The sequence below is a fragment of the Protopterus annectens genome, chromosome 4.part0 (assembly GCF_019279795.1).
Source record: "Protopterus annectens isolate FY-2018-M chromosome 4.part0, PAN1.0, whole genome shotgun sequence".
NCBI classification, from domain to species: domain Eukaryota; kingdom Metazoa; phylum Chordata; order Ceratodontiformes; family Protopteridae; genus Protopterus; species Protopterus annectens.
Window position 1 is genome coordinate 480,676,309 of NC_056733.1, and position 23,593 is coordinate 480,699,901.

At 41.4% G+C, this 23,593-nt stretch overlaps 1 protein-coding gene across 2 annotated transcripts in view; it reads left to right on the forward strand.

Moving 5' to 3' along the window:
- The window catches only part of SART3 (spliceosome associated factor 3, U4/U6 recycling protein), a 1,581,088-nt gene that overhangs the window by 615,890 nt on the left and 941,605 nt on the right, over positions 1–23,593 (forward strand). The window lies entirely within an intron of this gene.

Sequence of the window (23,593 nt, forward strand, 5' to 3'; positions counted from 1 at the left end):
ACTCTTTTAGTGCAATTAACCATTTTTTTCACCAATAACTTGCAGATTGTTTATAGTAGTGTTGTCTTCTTTATGGCTGAAATCTGCATGTTTGTGTTGCTTTAACTGTGAGACTTGAATCCCGTTAAGCATGAGAGAGTATATTGTCTTCTTTGAGGAGATGTGTATACTTCTTAATACAGAACATCATGGTACATGTTTTAATCAGATGATTCAATCTGGTTAAGTGTTAAGTAGAATTGCTTGATACCAGAAGGCACAAGAGCTGTAAGAAATTTGAAGAGAGGAGTGAAATCTTCCATACCAGAAGTGTTCAAAGCACTGTATCGGACACTTCACCCAGAAAATATCTTCTTAGTTTAACAACCATCAGAAGTTAAAGTAGAGGCTGGATCTGACGTGTGGAAATATCCTAAGAAAATGTCCTTTTAGGATTGGAGATTAGTTGCCATATATTGAGATTCTGGATAGTAGTGAATCTGTAGAACTTTGGTTTCAACCAACAACTGATGGAAGGGGAGACAAAGTATTCTAATTTCAATTTCTGAGTTCACAAAAAGAATACAGGGTGTAAATAGTATGTCCTATAAAGATTCCCTCAAAGCCCTTTCTCTAAAATCCGTTTCCTACAGACTGTTGAGAGATGGTCTGTGCCTGGCATACAAGGTATCCTTGGATGCCACTCTGGACCTTTTGCATATCGGTAAACTGAATAGCAACTGTATTCTCTATATTTACAAATAACAGTGTACTGACAGAAAATTGAAGGCAGAGTAAGTGCTGAAGGAATTAAAGGATGTTACTTTGTTTAAAGAGTCTGGTTTCAGAATGGTAATATAGTATGCTCTGGCCTTCTCAGGCTGGGGGTTGAATCATTGCAAGGATGTCTGTACGATAGTGTGTACTAGTACTGAATGTTAATAAAGTCAAAAAATAAATTCTTAGACCAGGAGGTCTATGTTTTAAAAAGGCATATTTGTCAAATGTTCAGGTGAAGCTCTAAGCGAGGATCACAAGGGCATAACATATTTAAAAATGTTATTTTTTAAAAGCTATGTAATGTCCGAATTCTGCATGCATGAAACTAATAAAAGGTATAAAATATGAAGTTTTTCTTATTTTAGGAGACTGAAACTGCTGCTAGACTAAACGAGGAAAATGGATTTGTTGAAAATGTTTTTTCTCAAGTAATTGTAGTTAAAAAAGTGGAATGAGTGAGTAACTGTTTTGTTGAATGACAGAGTTTGCTTGTTAGGTATATGTAAAGTAATAGTGGGAGGACCCCACGGGAAATGAGAAGTTTATTAATGTGTGCGCATACAATAAAAAGGAAAAATTAACACAAGGAGGCGCCTTGAGTCGAAGGCAGTACCCTCAAGACTAAAAGGTATTAGGCATGAGAGATGTTTTGTGTTTAATGTATGAGCGAAAAAAAAAGTTAATGTTAAATTAAGTTCATGAGCCTATAGCATGTTGGGACATAGGTGTGTATTTGTTGTTAAATCAAGTTCTTGAGTCCATAGCACATTGGGACTAGGTGCGACTGTGTTAAAATACCCTCAGAGTTCTAGACTCAGTACCTCTCCACCACATTATCCCAATCACAGTGCTGGAGCTGTAAAATTTGAGCCTGTGATGGGACAAAAGCAAGGGGGTGCTGTGGGAAAAGGCTGATTGAAACCTTTCCTCTATAATTGTACAGTGACAGACTCCCTACCCTTCCCTCCCTGATGGTGTGTGAATTGATGTCATTTTTTTCCCTTCTGATTTACCAGGATCTAGGATCCACAGGGTAAGTCTTATTAGAGAAAATAGGAGCAATGCTAAGCAAGCAGGATCGAATCCCTGCATATTTTGTGTATCAGAATTATGGAAAAGAAAGTTGTATGTATTTAAATTAGTGGTTTCAGCTTACTAAATTGCCCTGGTGAAGTATTTCCATTAAATGGAACTTATGATAAGGATAAATTAGTGAAATTGATAGGTATTTTTGGAAGAAAAGAAAAACAAAGTATGTGGGAACAAATGACAGTATTTTATTCTTGGTATACTGAAGCTCTTAAAATGGAAAAGGAGCCAGCATAAAGGGGATTACAGGATCCTAATAAGTAGCTGCTACAATGGGTAAGGGAGGTCAAGAAGGCAGTACATACCAGTAAAAAGGGATCCCTTTATCCTGTCTTGGCAGGTTTGGAAGAATCTAGGGATGGTCAAAAAGCATAGACTTCTGAAGAGGATGATAATCCTCCAGTAGCTACTGCATCCCTCCCCCAGGGGCTCCTGTGCAAGATTATGCTATTTCTCAGACCCCTGCATTTCAGACAACTGTCCAGTGGATACCAGGTCAGCGTGGTACTGTTGCATCTCAACCTAGTCCAACCCTCATCTTCAGAACAGGCATCTGTAGTCAAGGAGGTTTCTTCTTCCTATCATTTTCAACAAGCTTCTACCTCTCCAAGAGGAGCACTAATATTTGACACTCGCATGGCTCATCACACACGCTCACATGATAGGGTAGGACAAGAGGCTGTTGCCTCTGGAGAGGATCTTTTGGCATCTCTTAAGAGAAATTTTGGGGTCTAATAATAGAGAGCTTGTTCATCAGCCTTGGACCCCTGCTGATTTGCATACTATGTCTAAAAGTTTTCCAAATATTAGAGAAGATCCTTTAAGGTTTAAGGATTAATTAAAAACTGTAATAGAATGTTACCACCCTACTTTGACAGATGTAAACCAGCTGCTTCGGATAGTTACTTCAGATGAAATAAGAAAACAGTTACTTGAGAAGGCTGAAATAACAGATTTTACTTTCTCAGGGAATGCACTGCGGTGGTGGTGCTGCGGTAGTGTTGTCGCCTCTCAGTAAGACGTTCTGTTCGATTCTCAGAGCGTCTTCTGTGTGGAGACTCGACACGTAAAAATCTACTGCCAATAATTAGCGGACCGGAGTTCTGTTGTGGTGACCCCTAACCAGGAAAAGCCGAAAGACACAACAACTCTCTCAGGGAATGCACTAATAGATAAAAGACAGCATTGTTAAATAAAATTGCAGATGTATGTCAGGTTAGGATAGATTGGTCTACAATACAGGCATGTAAGCAAAATAAAGCGGAAGCCCTTGCAGATTATTTGAGTCATCTTAAAGCAGTATTTGCTAGATATCCAGGAATACCAGACCCAGAAGAACAAGCTAAACCAGCTATTGCAGCTGCTTTTGTGCTGGGTTTGCAAAAGCCCCTGTACAAAATCAAATAAAACAAGTGCTTATAGACTGGCATGAAAAGGACTTGGAGTCCTTATTAAGTGCTCCAAATCACTGTACTGAGTATCAGGAAAAACTGAGAAAGGATACTGAGGATAAACTGGCAATTTTGCAAATAAGACTGCAAGAAGCACCAAGTAGACGGAGAAGAGGCAGGGGAACGGGGAATTGCTAGAGGATTTAGTAAGAGTGCTTGTTGAGGGGAACAAAGGTGCAGCAGGTTGGCAACAGTGAGCTTGGTAGTGCCACTCCTGCCTCTTCTGATGGATCCTGCTTCAATTGTGGTAAAGAAGGACATTGGAGAGGAATATGCCTACTCAAGCAAGTTCCGAAAGATACCTGGACTGAATTCAAATTGGAAGGAGTAAGGGATCACCATTCTGAGTATGTCAGAGTAATAAAACAGAAATAAATGTGATCCTTTGCTGCCAGTAGATCAGAAAGGAACCTATGTTAAGGTAGAAATAAATTCAAAGAAAATTCCTTTCCTGGTGGACACTGGAGCTACTAGGACACTGGAGCCACTAGGTCTGTATTAAAAGTTTCCTCAGGGAGTCTGATACCAGTATCAAAACAAAAAGTAAAAGCAGTTGGAGTAACAGATGCTACTGTTACGTATCCTGTTTTCAGAATCTATACCCATTTCTTTAGGACCGATTGAAGACAGGCATTTTTTCCTTTTTGAGTACTATTGCACCAGTAAATTTGCTAGGGAGAAACCTGTTATGTAAACTGGGTTGTTTGTACTACTTATTGTATACTATAAGGTGTGTATTTGGATGTTCCAGCAGAATCTGGGGGGGAGGGGGGGTATTAGCGGTCTTAGCAGAAGCTTTGTGTGACATCCACCACTCTGGGCCAGTAATCACGGATCCTGAATCCTCACCACTGGCACTGGAAAGGGGATGTTCACTTGGAATACAAATGGATGCACAATTTCCTGTAAGAGTACATCGGGAAAACACACAGCCCGGGGTCTGAGTTTGTATATCTGTCTCCCTCCAGGTCACCAATATGACTCCCCACTGGTACAGCTGCAGAGTCCTCAGCCGACTGTCCAAGCCAAGTCCTTCACCTCTGTCTGTGAAACCAGTGCTTCATGCCCCTGCTCCAAGTAGCTGACACACACTCACTTTGAGATTTGATGTACACACCTGGGAAAGGCAAGCACAGGTTTACTAGCTATGCCTCCTCCTACCCAGACTATAAGGTAGTTATCACTGCCACCAAGCACTACAATGCAACTACCTTAAGTTTCTTGCAAGGGTACCCAATTACACTGCGTGAAATTAAAATGAATACAACTAGTAATGTTGACCAAACAGCAAGGCTTTCAGGAGTGGCCAGAGTTATCACTAAGTAAATATATGCAAATATTCTCAAAGCTTAGTCTCTAAAAGGACCAGCTACAACAAAAAGTTTAAATATATTTAATAATAAAAGAACAAGAAAATACTAAATTATCTATTTACAATAAACACCAGAGTTTCAGACACATGGAATATTAAAAATAAAACAAATGGAAAGTTTCACACAGTTGTAGAAAAACAGTACTTCTAATCTCGCTATATTTTCCTGACTAAAGAGAATTACTGTTCCCTAGTTAAGTTACTTACTGCTGCAAGGCAAGATGATGTGGGTGAGTGGTCCTCGTTTTCAGATCCAAGACAGTATATGGAATGCTGAGAGCAACCTCCTACAAGTATCTAAATATTATTTCTGAGCTGATTACACAATGACTTCACATCTGGTCATCTGACTCTGATGTTCATTGTGTTACACTGCTGCAGTCATTACACTTGGGTTATCCTGCCGTCAGGCGGTTCCCCAGTCGGCCTGAGTTCCAAAGTCTTGGTCCGGCGTCGGTTGCTGTCACCTCTTCCCTGACGTCAGTGCGACAGGGGGATATAAGATGCAGCAGACGCCATTTTCTTCAGTCTTTCTTGCCGCGTGGTGCCCGAAGCAGAAGCAGTTTGCAAGTGCCGGTCGGCCGACTCCTGAGATTTTCATTCTGAATCCAGAACCGAAGTCTTCTAAAAAAGCTAAGTACCCCGTTGGGGAAACTTTTTCTTGCCTCAGACCGATGTCAGTAAAAGTTAATAACTGTATTTCTTGTGGGAAGCAAATATCTCATAAGGATTTCCACTCCTGTTGTATTCCATGCCTAGGCCCAGACCACAACGTCACTGGTTGTCGGTTTTGTGCTAGGTTTAACAAGTGCACTATTAAACTTCCGTTTGATTTTGCCCAACATTATTTTGGTAGAAAATTCAATTACACCATGCCGTCGGAACGTCCGACGACTGGAATACATAAAAAAACACAAAGACAAGGATAGGCATCCGAGGCCCAAAACTGACGACGAGGCCTCTTCTAGGCCGGTCGCTGGTTCTCCGATTTTCAGCGAGGTGCCTACGCATTCCCTGACGACCGATTCCACAGACCGCCTCCGACTCCCACGTGGAGCTGGCTGGGCCTTCGGACGCACTTGGTCGTCAGATTACCGAACTTAATCCTGCAGAGGGAACCGAAGTAGCTGAGCAATCCACAATTTCAGAGGTTTTTTTCAGACCTACCCAGTTAACCATAAAAACCCTCTGTTAAGTCTAAGCCTCCCTTAAAAGCAAAGAAACAGACATAGCTATCTCCAGGGCAGGCTTCCATGCCTAAGAAACGGATGCTAAAAATGGCCGAAGACCTAATCACCCTGATCAGAGGGTCCCATCACCTTCCTGATAAAAGGCCCAGACAAGAAGCAGACTATGAATCTTCCGACCAGGTGTCCATTTCCTCAGACTCATCCTTAGACCTAGGATATTCCTTACCCCCTTATGAGGATTCTGATGCTGAGGAATCTATTCCTTCAGCCTCTCCGCCTGAGAACTACTCATTTGGGGAGACCTTACATACCATGAGGGAACATTTCCACTGGGAAGGCCAGGATTACTCAGAATCCAAGAAAAGGCTCAGAGACTTCCTTTTATTGCCTCAACACAGACCCCTTGCTACTCCACCAGTATTAGATATTGTGGATGATGTGTACACTGAATCCAGATTAAATCCTGACTCTTTACCACCAGCCCCAGTTAAGCCTGATAGAGTCTCTGACTCTCACAAATTTCTGTACAAAAGCCCTTTTGCTGACCCTGAAACTATTTCTCAGGGACCCAAAGGGATTAAGGCCTCATCAGCTAAAAACCCAGTCCCCTCTGACAGAGATTCCATAGCATTAGACAGATGGGGAAAGAAAGTTTATACGTCTGCAACTTTACCAATGAGAGCCTTGAATTTCCAGTTTCACATGCCAAAATATCAGCAATTTTTAATGTCTCAGTTGAAGCAAAAGATGCTTCCAGATTCAGATCCTCCTAATTTGAAAGAAATGCAGGATTTATTGCATGCAGCTGAACAAGTGGGAAAACATACTTTGCAATGTGGCTTTGATTCCTTAGAGTCTCCTGTAGAGCAGCAGTTACAGGCTCTGTCATTAGAAGGCATGCTTGGTTAAAAGAACATACGCTACCAGATCATGTTAAGGCCAAATTATTGGATGCACCTTTGCAGCGGGATGTGTTGTTTGGAGTTAAGGCAGAGGAGGTATTAAAAAAGATGGAGGATAAGGCAAAATCTATGCAAACGGTCAAAGATTTCTTACAGGTTCAGCCTCCCCGTTTTAGCAGAAATTGGCCAACAAAGAATTGGTCCTTTCCAGTCACAGACAGACCTCAAAGGGGCAGATATAGACGTCCAAGAGGTAGAGGTCAGACACAAGGCCCTTACAGACCTCGACAATGGGGTACACCAGGCCAGAAAGAAGGGGAAGATGGGCCTCATCCTTATAAAAACAATCTCAATGACTTTCCACTACAGCTGCCAAACAGCTCTCTCTTGGCAGCCCCCTTAGGAGGAAAACTGGCTCTTTTCTTTCACAATTGGCATTGCATCACCAAAGACAAATGGGTTCTCAACATCATATCTCAAGGTGACAGGTTCCACTTTCACACTCTGCCAAGGTTAAAAGGCATGCCAAATCTGCCACCAAATCAATGGGCAGAGGCACAAAAACAAATTACAGCACTCATGGACATGAGAGCTATTCAAAAGGTACCACCACAAGAGCAAGGACAGGATTTTACTCAAGACTCTTTCTGGTTCCCAGAAAGGACAAAGCCTAGAGACCCATTCTGGACCTTTCTTCCCTGAATACTTACCTGGATGTTACGAAATTCAAAATGTTGACACTGCAGCAGCTTTTTCCCATGCTGGGCAAGAAAGCTTGGCTCGTGACTGTGGACCTCAGAGAGGCATACCTGCATGTCCCTGACAGACAAAACTGCAGAATATACCTCAGATTTCTAGCTGGTTCAATGCACTATCAGTTCTCTGCACTGCCCTTTGGCTTATCTACTGTGCCCAGGGTCTTCACAAAATGCCTGGCACCAGTAATTGCATTTTGCAGGCAAAAAGGAATTCAAATTTACCCATACCTGGGCGATTGCCTGATTCAAGCAGAGAACAAGGACATTCTTCTAAAGCATCTGGCATATGTAAAAAAATTATTAATTTGCCTAGGGTACACAGTAAACGAAAAGAAATCAAAATTAGTGCCCTCACAACAGATAATATTCCTGGGTGCCAGCTTAAACACAACGGCCCAGATGGCTTATCTCACGCCAGAGAAGCAAGGACAATTGACTCAGTATTTTCATTTAATGACAACAAAGACCCAACTCCCTGCAAGAAAAATTCTGCAGGCCTTGGGCTACATGGTATCTTGCATACTACTAATTCCATATGCCAGACTGCATGAGGAAACTACAATGGTACCTAAAGAGTGCATGGTCTCAACACTGTCAAAGTTTGGTAACAGTTATACCACTAATTCCTTGCCTTCAGCAGGAGTTTCGATGGTGGGCTCAAGCTTGTCACCTCAACAAGGGACAGCCTTTTACTCAACCCACAGCCAGGCAGACACTGACAACAGATGCATCGGATTACGCCTGGGGAGCACGCATGGCAGGAAAATGTATTCAGGGCGAGTGGCCCACAGAGCAAAGACATCTCCACATCAATCAAAAAGAGATGCTAGCTGTACAAAATGCTATTATATCTTTCAAGGACCTGCTGCATCCAGGGCAACTACTACTAAAGACAGACAACACCACAGTTATGTGGTACATAAACAAGCAAGGGAGCACACATTCCTACCCCCTCTGCAGACAAGCCATGACCTTGTGGAACACAGCTTTAAACTACCAGGTTCATCTGCAGGCACAATTCCTGCCAGGAGAGAAAAACACACTGGCAGACCTAAGCAGAAATATTATGGATCCCCACGAATGGGAATTGAGCCCACAAATATTCAGAATAACACAAAAATGGGGACCAGACCAGACATAGATCTGTTTGCATCCCCAATGAACTGCCAATTACAGAAATTCTGCACAAGGAGCTACCATCCACAAGCATGGAAAGTGGATGCCCTCTCATTCAGCTGGAAAAAACTACAAGTATACGCTTTCCCTCCTTTACCTCTCCTTCCAAAGGTACTCATAAAAGCCAGGCAGGAAGAGCCAAAGATGATCCTGATTGCACCAGACTGGCCATGCCAGCACTGGTACCCAGTCTTAAAGAGCTTAGCACAAGAACCACCCTGGATTTTGCCTCAAGTCCCACAGCTGTTGACACAACACAACAATCGGATACTTCACAGCCAGCTAAAGATCTTAAATCTAGCTGCATGGAAAATTCCTTAGCCAAGCAAGCATTGCCTCTCTCCAAAGCTGTTATGGATATCATTCTGGAGACCAGAAGGCCTAGCACCAGGAATGTCTACTCGGATAAATGTGAGAGATTCTGTGCCTGGAATCAAGCACACAGCCTTGACCCTCTTGTCCCAAACATTCCTCAGATACTTCAATACTTAACCGAGATGCTGGACAAGGGCCTCTCCTTCTCATCCATCAAAATCCATGCTTCAGCCATTTCTGCTCATTACAACACGGATCCACCAATTTTTTCTAATCCTTTGCTCAAACAGTACCTCAGATGGGCTAAAATCATGAGACCGCCCCGTAGAGCACCTACACCAACTTGGGACCTCAACTTTGTTTTGGAAAAATTAACTTTACCTCCTTTTGAGCCAGCTAACACAGCAGAATTAAAATACATCTCTTGGAAGACTGCTCTGCTACTGGCAATAACATCAGCAAGAAGAGTTTCAGAATTACAGGCACTAATGGCAGTGGAACCTTTCCTCATCTTCCACCAGGGCAGGGTGTCCTTAAGAACTAACCCTACGTTTATGCCAAAGGTGATATCAGTGTGGCTCTAAACCAAACCATTCACTTGTCAACTTTTTATCCAAAACCACAGCACAAAGGGGAGAGACTACTACATTCCTTGGACATTCACAGGCAGTTACACTTCTACTTGGACAAAACCAAAGCTTTCAGAAAATCTGAACAATTATTGGTAGCATACGCTGCAGGAGCACAGGGAAAAGCCATTTCAGAACAGACTATTTCAAAATGGATAGCTCACTGTATACGTTTCTGTACCCACCATGGGAAACCTGTACCTAACAGCATTAGATCTCACTCCACCAGGGCAATAGCCACTTAAACTGCCTACCTCAGAGGAGTGCCTACCAAGGATATTTTAGAAGCAGCAGCATGGAGTTCTGTGCATACCTTCACCAAACATTACCATTTGCCTTTATACTCCAAATCCAGAGCTGGCTTCGCCACTGCTGTACTGCAGGGCCTTATAGCCACCCCGAATGCCTTATAGATCCAGCCTCCCTATCTCAGCTTTGGGATTCTACCCAAGTGTAATGACTGCAGCAGTGTAACACGATGAACATAATACAGTTTTGTACCTATCATAAATGTAGATGTTCGAGTGTAAACACTGCTGCAGTCCAGGTTACCCTCCCTCCTTCCCCTCTTACTTTCTGATAAATACTTAGGTCATCTACCCTTATTACCTATGGGGAGTATTTGCTGGTAAATAAAAATGGTTGTTTGCTTTTCTTTTATATATTTTACAAGCAATTTGAATGGCCTACCTATTTGGGGGCACCTGACATCTGGGGCAAGAAAAACTGAAGAAAATGGTGTCTGCTACATCTTATATACCCCTGTCGCACTGACGTCAGGGAAGAGGCAACAGTAACTGATGCCGGACCAAGACTTTGGAACTCAGGCCGACTGGGGAACTGCCTGACGGCAGGATAACCCAAGTGTAATGACTGCAGCAGTGTTTACACTCGAACATCTACATTTATGGTAGGTACAAAACTACTTTTCCCACACTCACCAGCATTAGAAGCTGCTAGGGTTTTCGCACCTACATGTTACCATACACACAGATAGAGCTTTGCTCGAATCTCCTGTAAGTCATAAAACCATAAAACCATTCCAGTCTTCCTACAGGAGCTGCAACCTATTTTCTAGCACAGACATTGCATCTGTGGCTCCATTCAAAACTGTGGGATAACATATTTATATTGTAACCCATAAAGTAATTAAATTTCAGATATATTTAGGAGTTTAAGATTAACTTCGTTTTTTTAGTCCTCTGTTAAAATACACATTTAATTCAGTTACAATAATACATGTACATTTGTTTTCCTTCCAGTAAGGCACACTGTTGATGCATTTTAACACAAGCAAACTTCACAAATACAGTAGATATAAAAAGCGTACACACCCCTGTTAAAATACCAGGTGTTTGTGGTATAAAAAATGAGACCACAATAAATAATTTCAAAACTTTTCTCACCTTTAATGTGACCTATAACCTGTACAATTCAATTGAAAAACAAATCTGTTGGGGGGGGGGGATATAAAAAATAAAAAAAATGTACAATAAGCTGATTGCACAAGTGTGCACACCCTTAAACTAATACTTTGTTGAAGCACCTTTTGATGTAATTACAGCCATTAAGTCTTCTTGGGTACACACCTGCCATCAATTAAAGAGACTCTGATTAACCCCAAATAAAGTTCAGCTGTCCTAGTAGGATTTTTCTAACATTTACTCAACTGCCTGCTACAGCAAAAGCCATGGTTCGCAGAGAGCTTACAAAGCATAAAAAGGATCTCATTGTTATAAGGTATCAGTCAGGAGAAGGTTACAAAAAAAATTCCACATCATTGGATATACCGTGGAACCCAGTGAAGATGGTCATCAAAAAGTGAAGACAGTATGGGACAACAGTGACATTGCAAAGAACTGGATGTCCCTCCAAAATTGATGAAAAGACAAGATGAAAACTGGTCAGGGGGCTGTCAGGAGACCTACAGCAACAATGAAGGAGCTGCAGGAGTTTCTGGCAAGTACTGGTTGTGTACTACATGTGGCAACAATCTCTCGTATTCTCCATATCTCTGGGCTGTGGGGTAGGGTTGCAAGATTGATGCCTTTTCTTACACAGAAAAACATTCAGGCCCAGCTAAAATTTGCAAACAATACATCAAGTCTCCCAAAAGCATTTTGGAAAATGTGTTAATGGTCTGATGAGACCAAGGCTGAACTTTTCAGCCACAATTCCAAAATGTACATTTGACGCAAAAACAGTGCTTCGCATCACCAAAAGAACATCATCCCCACAGCGAAGCACGGTGGTGGCAGTGTCATGCTTTGGGGATGTCCTTCGTGTTTCACTGTTGCAGTCATTACTTTTGGGTTATCTGCTTGCAGGTAGCCCTCAATCGGCCTGATTAACAAAGTCTTGGGTCCTGCGTCAGTTGCTTTCCCTTCTTCCATGACATCAGGTCGTCAGGGGTATAAAACATGCAGCCGACACCATTACCTTAGTCTTTCTTGCCGTGCGGTGCCCAAAGCAGAAGCAGTTCGCAAGTGCTGGTCAGCCGACTCCTGAAATTTTCATTTTCGAGTTTCAGAACCGAAGTCTTCAACTAAAGCTAAGTACCCCGTTGGGGAAGCTTTTTCTTGCTCCTTACCGATGTCAGTAAACGTTAATAATTGCATTACTTGTGGAAAGCAAATACCTCATAAAGATTTTAATTCGTACTGTATTCCTCGCCTCGGCCCTAATCATGACATACCTTGCTGTCAGTTTTGTACTTTATTTAATCAGCGCACTATCCATCGTCGGTATATTTTAGCCTCTAAATATTTCGGTTCTCGGTTTACTTATCCAGAAATGTCATCGTTTAGCCATCCGACTACCGGGATTCCGAGAAAACACAAAGGTAAAGACAGAGACAGGCCGCCGATGTCTAAAACTGCTGACGACACTTCTCCTAAGCCAGTCGCCAGTTCGCCGGTACTCAGGTGCTTTCTTAGCCCCTGATACCTGCTACTTCTGATTCACAGGCCTCTACTGAGACCCATTCAGAGTCTGGTATGCCGCAGATGCTTCAACTTTGGAACCCGCGGATGTCTCTACCTTGGATGGGTCCGGAGCCGCTGTGCAGGCACCAGCTTTTGAGGGTGTAGTCAGGCCTACGGACTTGCATATTAAACCGACACCTCCTTCTTTACTTAGGCCTAAATCTCGATCCATGTCTAAAAAACCAACGCCCAGGCCACATGCTCAGGCCGCTAGGCCTAAAAAACAAATTATAAGAATGGCTAAAGATCTAATAACTGTAATCAGGGGTAGCCAACCCCCCCCTCCCTTCTAAGAGGCCTAGGACTGAAGTTGGTTATGAATCTTCTGATCAGGATTATGTTTTTGTGACTCTTCTGAAAGATCTGGATTTCCCCTTGCCTACTTATGAGGATTCTGATGCAGAGGACTCTAGTCCATACCTGGATGATTGTCTAATTCAGGCAGAAAGCAAGGACATACTTTTGAATCATCTGGCCTTTGTAAAAAGGGTTCTAACCATAAACATCTGGTACCCTGTCAACAAATTATATTCCTGGGAGCAGCGCTTGGATACAACTTCCCAGATGGCTTACCTCACGCCAGAAAAGCAAATTAATTTGACAACCTACTTCAAACAAGTGGCCACAAAAACCCTGCTATCTGCAAGACAAATACTGCATGCCTTGGGGTTCATGGCCTCCTGCATTCTTCTAATTCCATATGCAAGACTGCATATGAGGAAACTACAGTGGTATCTAAAAAGCCTATGGTGTCAACATTCTCAACACCTAGAAACAATGATTCCTGTCATACCTTGCCTATGCCTAGAGTTCCTTTGGTGGGCAGAGGCCTGCCACCAAAACAAGGGACTACCTTTCACACCACCCCCTGCCGCCCAAACCCTAACAGATGCATCAGACTATGCATGGGGGGCTCACCTGGCAGGGAAGTGCATTCAGGGCAAATGGAACCCAAGTCAAATGCACCTGCATATCAATCAAAAATAAATGTTAGCTGTGCAGAATGCTCTGAGAGCCTTCAAGGACCACATTCTTCCAGGACAACTAATGGTAAAGACGGACAACACCACTGTTATATGGTACATAAACAAGCAGGGGGGTACACATTCTTACCCCCTCTGCAGACTAGCTATGGCATTGTGGAACACAGCCTTGAGCTACCAAGTGCACCTACAAGCTCAATTCCTGCCAGGAAAATTAAATACACTGGCAGACGGACTAAGCAGAAACCTCATGGGCCCACACTAGTGGAAACTAGAAGCAAGGCTTTTCAACATGTTGACAAGCAAATGGGGGAGCCCAGATATAGACCGGTTCGCCTCTTCCCAGAACTACCAATTGGACAAATTTTGCACAAGGACTCCCCACAAACAAGCCTGGAACGTGGATGCTCTGTCCTTCAGCTGGAAAAACCTATAAGTCTATGCCTTCCCCCCTCTGCCTCTGCTCTCCAAAGTACTACTAAAAATCAAACAGGACAAACCAAGGATGAATTTGATTGCTCCAGACTGGCTGCGCAGTGTGTCACGATTAAAACACAGAACCTCTCTTCTTTTCATCCACTGCTCAAGCAGTTCCTCAGAGGGGCCAAAAATTTGAGACCACCCAAGAGAGGTCCAACCCCAGCCTGGGACCTTAACTTTGTCTTGGAGAAACTCACTCTACCTCCTTTCGAGCCAGCTTGTACTGCAGACTTAAAATTTCTTTCTTGGAAAACAGCTTTCCTTTTAGCATTCACTTCACCTAGAAGGGTATCTGAATTATAGGCCCTTATGGCAGTGGAGCCTTTCATCATCTTTCATGCGGACAGGGTGTCCCTCAGAATCATTCCATCCTTCATGCCCAAGGTGGTATCCACTGTGGCTCTTAATCAGTCTGTTCATTTGCCAACCTTGTTTCCCAATCCACAGAATAAAGGGGAATGGATACTGCATTCCTTAGATGTGCACAGACAACTCAGATTCTACTTGGGACAGGAGTAAACCTCAAAGGAAATCTGAACTGCTGCTGGTGGCATTTGCTGCAGGGGCAGAGGGGAAGGCTATTTCAAAGCAAACCATTTCTAAATGGATAAGCCATCGCATCCATTTCTGCTATAAGCACCATGGAAAACCTATCCCCCAGGGGATCAGACATCGCTCCACCAGGGCTGCATCTACCTATACAGCCTTTCTCAGAGGCGTCCCTACCAGGTGCATCCTAGAAGCTGCTACCTGGAGTTTTGTACATACTTTCACCAAGCATTATCATTTGCCAATTTTCTCCAAATCCAGAGCTGGCTTTGCCACTGCAGTCTTGCAGGGCCTTATAGTGGGCCCTAATGATATCTAAATTCCTCCTCCCAACCATAGCTTTGGGAATCTACCCAAATTAATGACTGCAACAGTGAAACACGAAGAACATAGTACAGTTGTGTACACTTACCATAAATGTAGATGTTCGAGTGTATTCACTGTTGCAGTCCTGGTTACCCACCCTCCAGCCCCCTAACTTCTTTTGGCTGTACCTCTACTTCCTTTACTGTGCTTAAAAGCCTTTTTGGTATATTTGCTTTTTTCTGTTGGAGGTATATCTTTGTGCTTTTATGTTTAATTGCTTCCCATTAGGGGGGCACCTGACATCTGGCCCAGTAAAAAATGATGTAGTGGCGTTGGCTGCATGTTTTATACCGCTGACGGCCTGACGTCATGGAGGAAGGGACAGCAACCGACACAGGACCCAAGACTTTGTTAATCAGGCTGACTGAGGGCTACCTGCAAGCAGATAACCCAAATGTAATGACTGCAACAGTGAATACACTCTAGCAACAGTGAATACACTCTAACATCTACATTTATGGTAGGTGTACACAACTGTACTTTGCATTTCTTCAGCTGGAACTGGGGCTTTAGTCAAGGTGGAGTGAATTATGAACAGTTCCAAATACCAGTCACTTTTGGCTCAAAACCTTCAGGTGTCTGCTAGAAAGCTGAAGATGAATGGAATTTCATCTTTCAACACAAAAATGACCCGAAGCGTACATCACATCAACAAAAGAATGGCTTCACCAGAAGAAATTCAAAGTTTTGGAATGGCCCAGCCAGACCCCAGACCTAAATCCAATAGAAAATCTGTGGGCTGACCTGAAGAGGGCTGTGCACAAGAGATGCCCTCGCAATCTGACAGATTTGATGCTCTTTTGCAAGGAAGAGTGGGCAAATATTGCCAAGTCAAGATGTGCCATGCTGGTAGACTCCTACCCAAGAAGACTGAATGGTGTAATTAAATCAAAAGGTGCTTCAACAAAGTATTAGTTTAAGGGTGTACACACTTATGCAACCAGCTTGTTGTACGTTTTTTATTTTTTATATTTTTTTCCCCAAACAGATTTGTTTGTTTTTCAATTGAATTGTACAGGTTATAGGTCACATTAAAGATGGGAAAAGTTTTGACATGATTTGTTGTGGCTCACTTTTTTTATATCAAAAACCTGTCATTTTAACAGGGGTGTGTACACTTTTTATGTCCACTGTACATTTTCAGCACAAGCATCTGTACAAATCAGTTTGTTATACAAGTGATGTAATTATTTATAAAATTCCATCTAGCTCTGCTGGCATAAGTTACACATCCACTACCCTACTTCTCTTGGCATAGCTGGCAGTACCTCCTATCATTACACTGAGGAACAGCCTTTTGAAGGCATACAGCCAACTAAAAAACTGCTGCAGCAGGTACCTGCTAACTTATGGGCTAATGAAGTAGGTGTATTAAAATCAGCAGAACCAGTAAAAATAAAACTTAATCCATTAAAACCTCTCCCTAGAGTTTCGCAGTATCCACTGAAACCAGAAGCAGAGCAAGGAGTCATACCTGTAATTCAGTCTTTGATACAACAAGGAATAATAGTGTCAGCTGAAAGCCTTTGCAGTACTTCTATTCTGTGAAAAAGCCAGGAAAAGATACTTGTAGGTTTGTGCAAGACTTGAGGGCTGTAAACCATGCAGTGTTACCAGCTTTTCCTGTGGTTCCAAATCCAGCAACAATATTGAGTTGCATACCATCTACAGCAAAATATTTTTCTGTGATTTATCTGTGTTCAGTATTCATATCTATACCTATCCACCCTGGAAGTCACTTTCTGTTTGCTTTTACTTATAAGGTACAGCAGTATCTGTGGACATGGTTGCCACAAGGATACACTGAATCTCCTTCATTAATTTCTCAAATTCTAAAAAAGGATTGGAAGATGTAACATTTCCAGGTGGGTCTGTGTTAGTGCAATATGTAGATGATTTACTAATAGCATCTGATTATTTTCGTCAGCATCAGCTGGATACCCAACATCTTTTAACTGTTCTTGCAGAAAAAGGACACAAGGTGTCAAGATAAAAATTACAGCTGTGGTCATCTCAGGTATGTTATCTTGGTCATCTGATATCTCAGGGTAGCAGGCAGATGTTACCATCTTGTATTGAAGCAATAGCTAAAGCCCCATTTCTAGCTACTCAGCGTCAGCTTAGATCTTTCTAGATATGACAGGCTATTGCAGACAATGGATTTCTAGCTATGCAGAAATAGCTAAACGTTTGGCAAATCTTTTAAAACAAGATACACCAGAGCCACTTCCTTGGGGTAGTAGTGAAGAGGAAAATTCATTTCAGAATTTAAGGCAACTTTAGCTATTGCCCCAGCTTTAGCATTACCAGATTATAGAAAGACTTTCATTTTATTCTATCATGAAAGAAATGGATTTGCTCATGGGGTGCTTGCACAGAAACATGGGGACAACTATTGTCCATTAGTATATTTATAGTACAGCACTTGATTCTGTTGCAAAGGGATTTCCACCATGTTTAGGGGTGGTGGCGCCACTATTCTAGCTGATCTTGTGCAGTGACTGGTGCACGGGCATGATCTTACAGTAGCTGTCCCTTAGTCTGTATCTTCTCTCTTGCTTAAAATAAACATTCACCCTCTCTCAACTACATGTCTAACTAAATATGAACTTACACTTCTTTCTGATCCATGTATTTCACGTATACTGCCCTCTTCTATATCCTGCATCTTTGTTACCTACTGCTGAGGATGGTGGAGAGCATGATTTTGTGTGTGTGTGTGTGTGTGTGTGTGTGTGTGTGTGTGACTAATTATCTGCTTTCTCCTAGGAATGACTTGAACACACCTATACACAACGATGAACTAGACCTATTTGTGGATGGTTCTTATGGAAGAGATCAAAATGAAAATCTGGTCACAGGAATATCTGTCTGCACCAGTAATGATGTTTTGCTTCAACAAAGTCTAGAGGGTGTACATTCTGCCCAGGTAGCTGAGTTAGTGCCTCTAAAAAGGGGTTGCGAGTTAGCCAAAGACAAAGTTGCCAATGTCCACAGTGATGGTCCTTATTTATTTTTTTTATTTTATATTTGTTTACCGGGAAAGTCTGACTGGACACAGGTCCTTTTTCAGTGGAGGCCCAGGTAGGGAGAAAAGCTCCACATTTATTTAATAAATCGTAGAACAATGTACAATAATAAATGGCAAAAATACAAAAAATATAATGAATGAATGACAAATACAAAAAGTAATACAGAGGAACAGCAAGTAATACAAACAATAGCAAGTAGTATAAAATAATACTAGGGAATGCAATGCTATACAAACAGAGTGAAAGAATATAACAACACGAGGTAGTATATATACAGTCAAGATGTCATGTAAAAACATTTCATATTTTGGAAAATATCTGTTGGTTTAATTAGTCATGTATTGATCAGTGATGTAACCTGACAAGGGAGATGGAGAGGGAGTGTGAAAATACAACTGGAGTTGAACAGAATACATAAATCAATTATGCATGAGTGATAATTGAGCTGGAGTGTAATACAGTAGCCAGTTCCAGTTTCAAAGCCTAAGGAAGACATTTGAAAGCGGTTATTAGCTACTGAGGAAAGGAGATTGGGCTATCATGTAGGGTTACAGAGACAGGAGTTTGTAATATGTGTTTTGAGTATCTTTTTGAATTGTTGGGTAGACCTGTTGGAAATAAGAGGACTTGGGAGTTTATTCCAAAATTTGGAAATGTAGTGTGAGAATAATGATTCAACGGCTGCATTGTTTGCTTTTGAGACCTGTAGGAGGGATTTGTTGTATAAGCAGAGATGTCTAGAGGAGTTGTATGGCTGTAGGAGGTTTTGAAGAGCTGGAGTTTTATCTGGTTGGTTGTGAGTGAAGGTAATTTGATTAAAGTGCAGCAATTGTGGAAATTCAAGCCAGTTTAGTTGTCTAAGTGATATGCAATGATGGGATCTGTATGAATTACCAGTTGCAAATTTGGCTATCTTATTGTAGCAAGATTCTAGTTTGGCGAGGTCTGTTTTACAGAGGTTCGTTAGTACTGGGGAAGCATGTAAGAGAGTAGATAGGAGGTGAATTAGGGCAGTAGTGGATTTAGTATTCTTAGGAATTTATTATTTCTGTACAAAAGACAGAGTTTCTTATGGACCTTATTAATGGTTTGGGTAATATGTATATTGAAATTTGGGTTGTCTATTTCAACACCTAGCAGTTTTGTGTGGGTTGAGGGGGTAATGATGGTTTTGTTTTTGAATAAGATTCTGAAAGGTGGGGGGTGTTGACTTGACATAAGGGTTTTTTTCCCTAGATGAAAGAGCAGAAGTTTTGTTTTGTTTGGATTAAGGATAAGGTTGAATTTTGTGGGCCAATTTTCAGCCAATAGGAAAGATTCCTGGGTGTGTTTGTGGAGAATTTGAAGAGAGGAGGCTGAGCATATGAGAGTTGAATAGTCAGGATATTGGACTATGATGGCGTGAGGTATGGAGTTGATTGGTAAAGATAGAGAAAGGTAGGGGCCCGAGGATGGAAACTTGGGGTACTCCTGTGCCAACTGGAAGGAGAGGGGGATAGTTGTTGCTGCCATAGGGTGGCTTGTTGACATCCTGTTAGGTCATTTTGGAACCAGGAGATGGATGAGGTACAGAGGTTTAGGGAGGAGAGGATGTTGACCAGTTTTGGGTGGTTAACCATGTCAAAGGCCTTTGATAGGTCTAGGAAAATAACAGATACATATTGGCCATTATTCATGTGATGGTTAACTGTGTTGGTAAAGTACATCAGGGCTGTGGTAGTGCTATGAGAGTTGTGAAAGCTGTGCTGTGTATTTGTAAGCAAGTTTTCTCTTTGAAGGTAATCTGTGAGTTGGGTATAGATGACTCTTTCAAGAATTTTAGACGGGGGATAATACATAGCAATGGGGCAATACTTAGTTAACTCAGTGGAGTTACTTCCTTTGTGTTAGAGGTATTATGTAAGAAATTTTCCAAATAGTGGGGACTAGGTTCTCAGTGATTGATCTGTTTATGAGAATGGCTACTGGTTAAAGCTATACCCTCTCCTGCAATCTGAAGGAATTCTGCAAGGAGGTTATCAGCTGCTAGGGTAGTTTGAGTTTTTTGGTTGTGTTACAGAGACTGGATGGAATGAAAACAGGTTGGTGGAGGATTTGGGTATGGGAGGTAGTTTGGTTTGTGGCAGGAGTAGTAAGGTCATTGTTGTAGGCTTGGAGTTGGCGAGGGCCTGGATTGATTCTGTAAAGTAGGTTTTAAACAGGGTTGCTACATTGTCTGTGTTATTTGGTGTTGAAGGAGTGGGTGTAGCTGATTTCCCTGGGTGTTGTATAGTATTAACTGCAGCCCAGATTTTTGTGGATTGTTTTGGTGTTTTGTTTGAATATTACTGTATTAATTGGTTTTATCCCATTTCACTATTTTTATGGCTTTGTTACGTAATTCAAGGTATATTTGCCTAGTTAAGTGGGATCTATTTTTATGAAATTGTATCCAGGCCTTATTCCGGGCCACGAGAAGAGATCTACATTCTTTATTAAGCCAGGGGGCATAGTTTGATTTAACTCTGATTCATGGTGTTGCATGATGATTGAGGATGTCTAGGTGGAGTTGAAGGAGTTAACTGCTTCATCTAGAGGTAGCTGTCTGAGAGTTTCCCAGTTGCAGCTTTTGAGGGAGGAAATGAAGTGAATTTAAATTATTTTTGTCTCTGATTTGTTGGTAGGTGGTCTGGTGGATTTAATGGGTTTTAGAACAAATGAGAAAGGTTGGTTGGTGGTCACTTAGGTTGTCAGGGAGACATCCTGAGTGGGACATTAGGGTTGGGTTTTTGACTAAGGTCCAGTCCATTATTGATTGTTGACTGAAGGCATCGTCTGGCTTGGTAGGAGATGAGATTAGTTGGGTAAACCCTTGTAGGTTAATATGTGATTATGCTTTTGTGTTGTACATGATTTTGGGCAATTTTGGAAGCAGAGAGGATACTTACCTTCATCAGGAACTCTTGATTAAAAATTCTGTTTTTTGTGAATGCTGTATTGGTCTCTGTTGTTACCTAAAGAATTAGCAGTAGTTACATGTAGTGCCCATCAGAAGGGTACAGATAATGTTTCAAAGGGAAATAATTTGACAGATCAAGTTGCTAATCAAGTTGTAGAAGGACATTGTGCAAATTTTCATGTGATATTATTACAAGACTGTTAACAGTGATGATGTGTTTGATTTTAAGAGACTAACAGCTTTCAGGCTGAAGCATCACCTTGAGAAGTTTAGAGATGGCTTAAATATAGATGCAGTAAATCAGCCAGTGGGTTATGGTGACATCCAGATGGTCAACTGGTGGTGCCTGCCTCCATGCTATCTTACCTGGTAAGGACATATTTGCCAGCCCATGCAGGTAAGACAACTTAGATTACCCGAAGTTGGTATGCCCCTCATGTCTCCTGTTTGATACTTTAGTGCATTAGTAATTGTACAGTATGTCTGACATATAATGTTAGCACTCTTAAAACAATAAGCCAGCTAGTGAAAAATGAAATAATGGTAGTCAAATTATATATGAAAAGCCTTATTATACTTAAGCTTTATTCGTTTACATAAAATAGCAAACTTCTTCAGACAAATGTTAAACACATTCAAGCTTTCATTTAAATAAACATAGCCGCCAAAAATTCATGAACCGGAAATGATGCAAACAGGAAGTGATGCAAACTTCTTTACATAATACCACTTTTTAAAATTGATAGATGCTTCAAGAATGTAAAACATGAAATATAAAAATGAAAGTTTATATGTATATAAAATGTAAATATATCTTGTATAAAAACTTATAAATTATTTAATTTGTTTATTTAAGCTATTTTTATAAACAAAAACGTATTACAGTATAACTACTCTACATTTATATATTTAAAAAAATTGTATTATGTAAAGAAGTTTGTATCACTTCCAGTCTGCATCATTTCCTCTTCATTAATTTTTGGTGGCTGTGTTTATCTATTTAAATGGAAGTTTGAATGTGTTTAACATTTGTCTGAAGAAGTTTGCTATTTTATGTAAAAGAAAAGCACTTAACTATAATAAATAAGGCTTTTCAGATGTAATTTGACTGCCATTATTTCATTTCTCATATAATGTTAGCGTGAATGGGCGTGCCTTCGTTGAAGGTTGGACATCAGGCTGGCACCGTAAAAATCTACTGCCAGTCATTAGCGGACCAGAGTTCCGCTGTGGTGACCCCTAACCGGGAAAAGCCGAAAGAAGAACAGATAATGTTAGCAAAAACTCTAATGTTAAAGCTGCATCTTACCACCACATTGGGGAACTTTTGTTAATTTGCAATTGGACTTTGTCCAGATGCCAAAGGTCCGTAATTTACAATTTATATTGGTGGTGGTTTGCATCATGTTTTCTGCATAGATGGAAGTTTAACCAGATTCTGAAACAGTTGTTAAAAATTTGTATTTGAATTTAAACCTAGATTTGGCGTACCTTGTACTATCAATAGTGAAGAGGGAACTCATTTAACAATTCCCTGACTAAAGAGCTATGCAAGATTTTTGATAGTAAGTTGAGTCTTCACTGTCTGAACCATCCTCAGTGATCTGGATTAGTAGAGAAGATTAATAGGACTCTTAAACATAAGATTTCAAAGATTTGTGCTGAAACAAACCTTAAATGGCCAGAGGCACTTCCCTTGGCACTAATGAGTATGAAGAGTACATTCAATACTACAAGGAGATTGAGTTCCTTTGAGATATTAATGGGGGAGACCCATGGCCTTTCCAACTACTCCTCTTTGTCAAATGAAAAATAAACTGTAATGGATGATGCTATACTGTCTTACTGTACAAAACTTCATTTCTTGCAGCAGTACCACAGAACTGTATGAGAAGCTCTTCCTCAACCTCCTGACCAACCCTGTCACCAACTGTGGCCCGGTGACTGGGTTTATGTTAAAACTTTCCAGAGAGAGAATTGTTTGAGTCCGAAGTGGAAAGGTCCTTTCCATGTGCTACTTACAGCTTTCATTACCATCCGCTGTGCAGGACTACCAACATGGAGACATTCTTCACACTGCAAGAAGATATGCCATGTGGTGGCCCCAGACAAATCATCTTTGTCAGTGAAGGAAGTTTGAAGTGCAAAGGACGAATCATCTTCCCCAGTGAAGGATTAAAAGAGAAAGTCAACTCAGCAGTCCATGATGAATTCAGCGACAGCAGGTGCTTTTGCTTTGTTTTTGCTGATGTTTCCTTTTATAAACTGGTCAAGAGGAAATAAGTTTCCTGTTGATTCTTCGACAATATACTGAGGACTTAAATGTGATAAGACTGTTGAGTGTGTTCACATATACCTCATCATTGTAAGACAGGGATTCCCATGATTTCAATCCCTATTAAAGGTGACACTTGAAAAAGATTTTAGTGACAATCAAACTTGGCTTCATGTGATTGACTTTTCAAAGGTTGTCTCGCTTTGGCTTGCAACCACAAGTCATGGAGACATGCTACGCCAGAAATGGAACTATACCAGTAGGAACCAGCAAATGCAATGACACTAGACATGAAAGGGTGTTGAACTCTCTACAGTTCTGGTGGCATGGCATGGGCGTGATCGG